Source organism: Agrilus planipennis, unplaced genomic scaffold (assembly GCF_000699045.2).
Source record: "Agrilus planipennis isolate EAB-ADULT unplaced genomic scaffold, Apla_2.0 scaffold264, whole genome shotgun sequence".
NCBI classification, from domain to species: domain Eukaryota; kingdom Metazoa; phylum Arthropoda; class Insecta; order Coleoptera; family Buprestidae; genus Agrilus; species Agrilus planipennis.
Window position 1 is genome coordinate 299,346 of NW_020438958.1, and position 8,650 is coordinate 307,995.

Genomic DNA, 8,650 nt, shown 5'->3' on the forward strand with positions numbered 1-8,650 from the left:
ATCACAATTTATAAACTATATTTATTTGTTTAAGTTACATCTTAGAAAATGCTAATAAACTTAACCTAGAATTCCAATCAGAATTCCACTTGATAAAGTCTTGGATCAACACATAAACATTTATAACAGTTACTTAAAACCTGATTGTATACTGAAACCAATTAAAAATAACAAATAGAATTGACCTTATGAATTCAATTAACTTTTCGACTAGTAGAAAATGATGAAAAACTAAACATGACGACTCTTGTCTGCTCTTACCAAATTAAAAATTTCTATAAATTCGGATTTAGCATCATTTTGGAAAAAAGTTTTTGAACTGAAAGTTATCTATGTTATTCGAAATTTTATAGGGTAGAACATATACGTGTACGACAGAAATTGACGATAATCCAATTACAAAAGAAGGTGTCATGTCGCTCATCAGGGAATGTGTAATCGATATGAAGAAAGCTTCAGTTAGAAGCGTGGAAGAATGGAATCTGAAATGTTCAGAATGTGGTAGGACTGGTCATTTTGTTCGGGACTGCAAGAAATAGAGTGGTCTTGGAATTGCGGTAAAATAGGGCACATAAGTTAAGAATGCCCCTCAAAGAAAACCCGGCAGTCGGAAAACTAAGATCAGCCAAATTTATGGGACACAAGTTGGCTCACTCTCACCAAGCCCCCGAAATAGTCATAATTTCAATGCGACGCTAACTCATTATTTAAAGAAGGCTCTATAAATCAGCACAATGTCAGAATAGTTATCGGTACAGGGGCATCCAACAGCATCGTTCAACCTAATGTGGCATCGAAATGGAGAATACGACCTTTGACTGATCTTAACTAAAGTTACCGGAGAGACTTCGCCAATCCATGGAGAAAGCAACGTAGAAATAAGATTTGGAAATGCGATCTTATCCGGTTGGGTATTGGTAGCCGACAAAGGTATAGAACTGACCTAAATCTGAGTACTTCCACAATGCGCATCGGTGGAAAAGAGATAGTAATGTCATATCCTAAAACGAAGCTCGCTGCCTACAAAGTGATCGTAGAAGAAGATGGAGTAATACCGAGTCACCCCGAGGACATTGCAAAAGTCAAAATAGACGACAAAATCGGAGGATTGGTGGGGGTAGTTGAACCAGACAATTATGACTTGACAGAGAAATAGCCAATTTGAAAGACTTATAAGCAAAAGATCTGCTAAGCCACAGAGTGGGTTGTATTTGAACCAGTAGCTGAAATCCACCCTAAGACGAAAGCGTCATTATCAGAACTGGTGAAACTGCCAAGTAACCATCTCAACGACAATTGGAAAAACTTTTTGGCTGTTTTCAACACGTCTTTGCCTTGTTATGTCAAGAGTTTGGTAGGACCAAATTAACGTAAAGTTCAAATGTTTTCGAAAGCACGTCACTAGGCCGCACCCCTAGCCTGCAAGAAATTGTCAGCCGCAAGCTTGAAGCTGAGTCCCAAGTGGTGCATGGTGTTTAGAAGAGAAGTGAAATATGATCGATCCCGACAAAATGTACGAGGTTGACCCATATCGAAGGATCGTCACGAACTTAGAAGTTTTCTGGAACTTTGCTCTTACTACCGCAGATTCATACAAAGATTTGCCGATATAGTTTGACCACTACATAGAATTACAGAAGATGGAGTTCCACTCCATTGGACATCCGAATGTAGAAAAGCATTTGAACGTCTAAAGATTACACTCTTTGGAGCTCCAATCTAGACGTACCCACAGTTCAGTGAACCCTTCATCGTTGGTGCCGTAATGTGGGGTTTATTGGTGTGTTATCCCAAATACAAGTTGGAACGGAGAAGGTCCTCGGGTACTTTAGTAAGGCACCTTCGAGAGCTGCTGGCTATGGTTAAAACCAACGAACAATTCCACAAGTACCTATATGGACGGAAGTTTCGCTTAAGAACGGATCGCGCCTTTGTGAAGTAGATACTGCACTTCAAGAGTCCAGAAGGATAGCTTGCACGATGGTTACAACGACTGCCAGAGTACGGGTTTGACATCGAGCATCACCCAAGCAAACAACACGGCAACGCACTATCTCGGAGACCTTGCGTGAAAAATTGCCAACATTGTACATCTGTAGAGAAGAAGGAGGAACTGGCATCGATCTGTGGTGGTGTAACCACCGTTCAGTCCGAGGGATTTTGGGAACATAAGGCATTATTCAGAGGAAGGACGAAGGCATCGGTCCATTAGTGAGATGAAAAGAAGCTGGAACCTCAAGACCATCCTGGGCAGATGTAAGTCACCTAAGTCAAACAACGAGAAGCCATTGGAAGCAGTGGTCTTCCCTTAACTTGGACCACGACGTTTGGAAAAGATTCTGGGAAGGTCCAGATGGAACCAGAAGTAAGCTCCAAGTAGCACCTCCGAAGAAAAGGATTTCAAAAATCTTAGAAGCAGACCATGGCGAAGGAAATTTCAGCGTTCCTAAGACTCTAGGTAGCGATTTTATTGGCCACGAGGTAGAACTATTAAAACCAGCACAAAATGTAAGGCAATTAATTTCATAATTTATGGCTAAGGCGATTAATACACAAATTGATAATTTTATACATATATTCGTGTTGAAGTGGTTTCCTGTAACAGGCGTGTGACAGGTGGACTAAACTACGGAAGTGATTACGACTGTTTCCTTCAAGTATCTTTAGTGTGAATGTATAAAACTAAATCACAATAAACTGTATTCCCAATAAACTCTTACCAACTCAACCATGAACATTTCAGTCGACTAATCCATAGAATGTGAAGGTTTTCCATCCATCTGCAGACTGGACGTATGCGATGTCTCTAAGATCATATAGTTTGTCTTCGTCTTACTCATTGACAAATATACAACTATTTGAAAATTAGGTGACATGATTCTGATTGCGTATTAACTTAAACAGTATTTAAGATTCAACTGCGTAATAAAATATATGCGGGAAGGTATCACTTACCTTATAAACACAAACAATTTTCTAATACAATTTGAGATTTGAAATTCAAATAATAAAATATTAACCAAATGAAAAGCAAACTAAAATAATTAAAAAATGTTGTGATCTCAGAAAACATAATTATGTTACCAGTTAAAAATAAACAAAAAATAGAACATTTGTTAGAATGTTGGAACACCGGGTACTGGAGGATAGGATGCAGACTTCTATCGGTTTCAATAGAGCCTTTAAAATTTGCGGCATTCTATTTGTTAGCCGTTTAAGGACCTAATACACAGTGAGGACACGTGAGTTGAAATTAATTCATTTATAATTTAGGGGTTTGTTCGGACACGTCGATTTTTATTAGAGGCGGTTTTTGACACAGTAAATTCACTTATACAGGGTGGCCCAAAAATAAGCAACTATCACCGACTTCATTTTTTCAAATGAAAGAACTTATTTTTTATTACATTTTTAAATTCTGCTTGAAATTGTAACTATGTTTCATGTACCACATCCTATTCTTAAAGTCAGTAGTTGTCGATTAATTAAAGAATGATTTTTGTCACCTTTGGGAAGACGCGTAGATAGGAACAAACACATTTAAAATTGAAGCGTTTGTTATTTGGAAATTTATTAAGCAACAGAACAACAATTTATTTAGTTAATTAACCATTAACTTCCTGACTATAGACAAGTCTAACTTGAAGGTCTGGTAATACTTTAGCTAATGTTTGAGGCTGGATTTATTGTATTAATATTTTCCGTTTTTTTTTAAGTGGACCTTTGATTTCAAATAACTCCATAGAGAAAAATCTGTCCTGGAAACCTAACCATTCGATAAGCTTCCCTTTCCGATCCATCTATTTGGGAAAATATTGTTAAGGTAATTTCATACTATTTGCGAATAGTATGGGGGCGCTCCATTCTGTTGCAACTATACTGAATTTGCTGGTATATTTGCGTTCTCGGCTTTTAGGTAAAGCGCAGTAAACCTCGGTTTTATGTACTTTTGTAGTAGGTCTAAGAACATGAAACATACTTAAAATTCGATGCAGAATTTAAAAATGTAATAAAAATAGGTGCTTCCATTTGAAAACATAATGTGGATGATAGTCACTTATTATTGGGTCACCCTGCGTACATGAATGTACCATAAAAAAACCGCAACCAAAAATTAAGTCCGACGTATCCAAGCGTTTTTACAAAAAACGAATCCCTGATTTTTAAACGAATTTGTTCCAACCCACGTGTCTTCGCTGTATGTCAACTACAAATCGAGTGGTTCTGAGTATTGTGCAAGGTTTATGAAGATGGTAGTGTTTGCGTTGATATAATATTTTCGTTGAAAGGAACTGCTGCCCTCAAAAGCAAGCCTTAGATATCTCTTATATTGAACTTCTTAGCAACTGCTCATGTGTGATTGTTAGTAAGCTGTTTTCGACTTGTAGTTCCGATCTTAAAGTGAATCCCAAAGATGTTTCTCTCAAATGCGTTCATCGTTTCATGAATGTAGTTTGATAAGACGAATTCTCAAGCACACTTATTAAATTTGACGTACCCGTTCTCAAATTATATAGTGATGTTGATAAAGTCTGAAATGTTGATCTGTCAGTTATTTTGAATAGTGAAACAGATGAAGAATTTATTTTTTTATAGTTTTTGCAGAGACTTTGTTGATTGTATACTAATGTATAAGTTCCTGTTTGCTTCACTGGTACAATGTTAGTAGGTATATCTAAATCAGTTAGCGATCGTTTAAATAGGGACGTTGAAATTCGAATTCAATTTTAAATTGAACAATCACGTGGGGATGGTTTCTTTGATATTTTCTTCTTTTCCGAAAAATAATAAGGTAGAAAAATATGTTTATTGACTATTTAATTCTTGATTCTTAATGATTTTAAATTAAATACAATATTTTCACACATAAAGTAAGAATGCACCCCACATTAAATATTTATCTTACTATTAGTGAATTTTCTGAATCCTATGTGGTATTTCCTTATAAGTATCATATTAATTATAAAATTTATATTCAACAAATTACATTTCCAAATCAGTATAAATTAGGTTTTTTTGAGTAACAATACTAAGGATTATCACGAAAAAAGGGACTTTTACATGATGCACGATTATTTCGTGGAATAATTATTCCTTTGCGAAAATATATCTGAAGTTTAAATTCTTCTGTTATAACAGCTTAATGAAATCGTCTTCTCATTTTGAGAAATATTTTCCCTGAATGTTACTGTCGGTTCGTCGGAATCAGTACTGATTGGTGTGCTTAATTGACTGTCAGCTCTTTCTATTGAAGTGGCAAAATGACTTGAACTAGGACGTAGTTGTGATCAACGATATCTCAAGTAGCAAGAACCGCAGGTCTTATTTTTAACGCATAGAGTACAGAGTAAATTGCTGACGGATTTGCAGAAGATTTGACTAATTGTCCTAATTCTTTCGGAAGAACAATGACGTTGACTCCCGACATACTTTGAAAACGATATAATATAAACCGAAACGGAGCTTACTTACAAAGCTTAATTAAGATACGAACGAAAGTTGACCAATCATTCATCTTTCTCTCCCTCTTCATTCCAGCTCTCCCCGTATCCCGGATTCCTACGATCCTAAATCCAAATCGTGAATCAATCATAGCGAAGAAACTTTACTCAAGAATGGAGATCTGCGAACTGCTGATGTAATAATATGAGATGTTGGGACAAAGGTTCCGATCAGGGAAATTAGCTTATAAATAAACAACCTGAACAAGACGCGAAATTTTGATGGTAAGAGTAATAGAGGAAAGGACGCTCGTAAAACACTGTCAAGGCCAATAAACATAAACATATCTAAGAAACGTAAACAAACATCGAGAACGAAATAAAAATGCTATTTGGGGCAAAGAAAACGTACAAGTGAACGATATACAGTCAGTCACAGTTAAAAAATTATGGCAAAATGGTTATTTATACAATTTTTGTGAGCTCTTTTAAGGACCCTACAAGTCATAACAGCGTTGTTAATAGGATTTCTAAACGACAAAAAAGTTAGACTTAGAATTACTTGCAATTTAAAATATCCAAAAGTAGCGACTTTTTATTGCTAATCGTAAGGTACATTAGATAACATTTTTCTTAACATACACTATAAAACACAATTTAGCACAAGTAAAATTATTGCTTTTGTAGTTCTTCAAAAAGTCACCAAAAAGTTGGACGAAAGATGTGATGTTGTATAAATACGTAAATACTTAAATGTTAACATCCCCTTTTCGAAAATTAATTTAAGATGGAATGCGATATGAATAAAACATGTTATATAATTATTTGTATATTTGTAATGAATATATTTATATTAACAATATTACAAATTGTTAAGTTATTATTTCCAGAGGAAGGATATTATTTGTAATAAGAAATGTTTAAACTAAACATGAGTGAATTTATTTGAATAATTAATTGACAAAACAAATTATTTATTTATATTGATACACACACTATGATCTACAATATCATCAAAAATAATAAATGCAATTAGCGTGACGTGCGTATTTGACGGAATGATTTGAATCTAACACTCCCCTCTCAAATCGTACGTCACTAGAATCTGTCAGTCTTCTCAGTCCTAGTTTATGAACACAATTTTCACGGTTTACACTAGCCAAGGGCTTCGTTAAAATATCAGCCACCGTTTCCTGTGTGGGTATGTGTGGGTATGTGCTGCACATCCACCAACTCATCTTTGATAGTCCCTCTAATGAAGTGAAACTCAATATCGATGTGTTTCGTTCGTTTATGGGATGTTGGCTATGCATTCAGCACCTCTATTGTCAGTGAAAACTCTTAATGAAGATAATTGAGAGTATAAAAAATGGTGAATCTGGCAGTAAGTTGGCACAAATATATGGTGTCGGAACTTCTACGATATCAGACATTAAAAAGAATTCTGATTCCATAATGAAATTCACCTGCGCGCTTGAGCAAGAAGATGGAAGCTCGCAACGTAAAGTCATGAAAAAATCTCAAAATGAAATTCTGGAGAATGCAGTTTTTACTTGGTTCTTACAAAAGAGAGCATGCGGTCAGCCCATATCTGGACCTCTGTTATGTGAAAAAGCATTGGATTTTAATCAAAAACTTGGTGGTGATACTTTTTTCAAGGCGAGCTGTGGATGGTTAGCGAGATTCAAATCCAGACATGGAATTCGAGAACTGGAGATTCAAGGAGAAAAACTGTCTGCTAACGTTGCATCAGCCGACTCTTTTGTAGACGAGTTAAAAGAATTTCTAGATGAAAAAAAATACGATTTAGATTTTGTATACAATGCGGACGAAACAGGTCTTAATTGGAAAGCTCTACCAAGCAGATCATTAGCATCGCGACGTGAAAATGCAGCACCGGGGCACAAAGTGAGTAAGGACAGAGTTACAGTTATGGTTTGCGCAAACGCTAAAGGAACACATCGATTGCCACTGCTACTTATTGGTAAATCAAAAAATTCGCGCTGTTTCAAAAATGTTAAAATACCCTTAAAGGGCATGGAATAAATTATTAAAATTAACTCTATCTGATTCTTCAATTAAACCGCACGACGATTTTAAAGAAATAACCGAAGCAATGTAAATTCTTGGCATTGGTGAAGGGTGCGATAAAGAAAATATTATGGAGTAGCTGAACTGCGATAGTGAAGACCCTGGATTCCAAATATTAACTGATGAAGAAATCATTGAAGATTTAAACAGTAACGAGAGAGAAGATGAAGAAGAGACTGAAACTGGGGATGTATGTCAAGTACCGTCTCACGCAGAAGCTTTTGAAGCTCCAGATGTTTCTTTTAAGTGGTTTGAAAGACAGGACGAATCGGATCCCATACAGTTGTTACAACTGAAGCGCATCAGGGACTTGGCTGCGTGAAAAAGATGTGATTCATTACGTCAAAAATCTATAACAAGTTATTTCCAACCAAAATTTTAAATTACATAGGTATTATGTAATTCATTATCTATCGTTATAGCTCGTTTTTTATATATCGTATTATCTAAGTAAAACCCATTACATAATAAAAAATTATTAAAACTTAAATATTATTTGATTTGCTTTGAAATCGGTTATCCGGATTTTCGATTATACGGAATACCCCTGGTTTTAATTGATCCGGATAATCGGGATTCTACTGTATAAATAAAGGGGTATTCCATGAGATACGATGAGACCATCTGTTGTTTTCACCTTTTTTGAAATTGGGGGGAGGGAGTTCCTTTCACTCCTCATCATGTAAGCTTTTCTCTCCAAGTATACACATGACGTTTCTTTAATAAGGTATAAAGGCAATAATTTTGTTAGCGATGAATTGCACGTTGGCAATTTGCAACACAAAAAAAAGGATTCGCTTTTTAGTTGTTGCCACTTATAATAAAAACAAAACGGACACTGGTAACTTAAAACACGTTTATTGATAAAATCCTTCGGAGAAGTTTCGTCAACAACTATATTATATTTTGTAGCAACTGTATAAAGCAGGTAAGTTAAAAGTGGTGTGCACCGTGGAAAGGTCAGTTGCTATCTCTCGTCATTTCTCATTTCTTGAGGGTTTGACCGATCGGTTACAAAAATACTTAGGTACATCTGGAAACCCCCAAGATAATGAGATTCATGTTTCCATGGATACGAAATACATATTACCTGCTTTCAACTGTTGGCTATAATAACA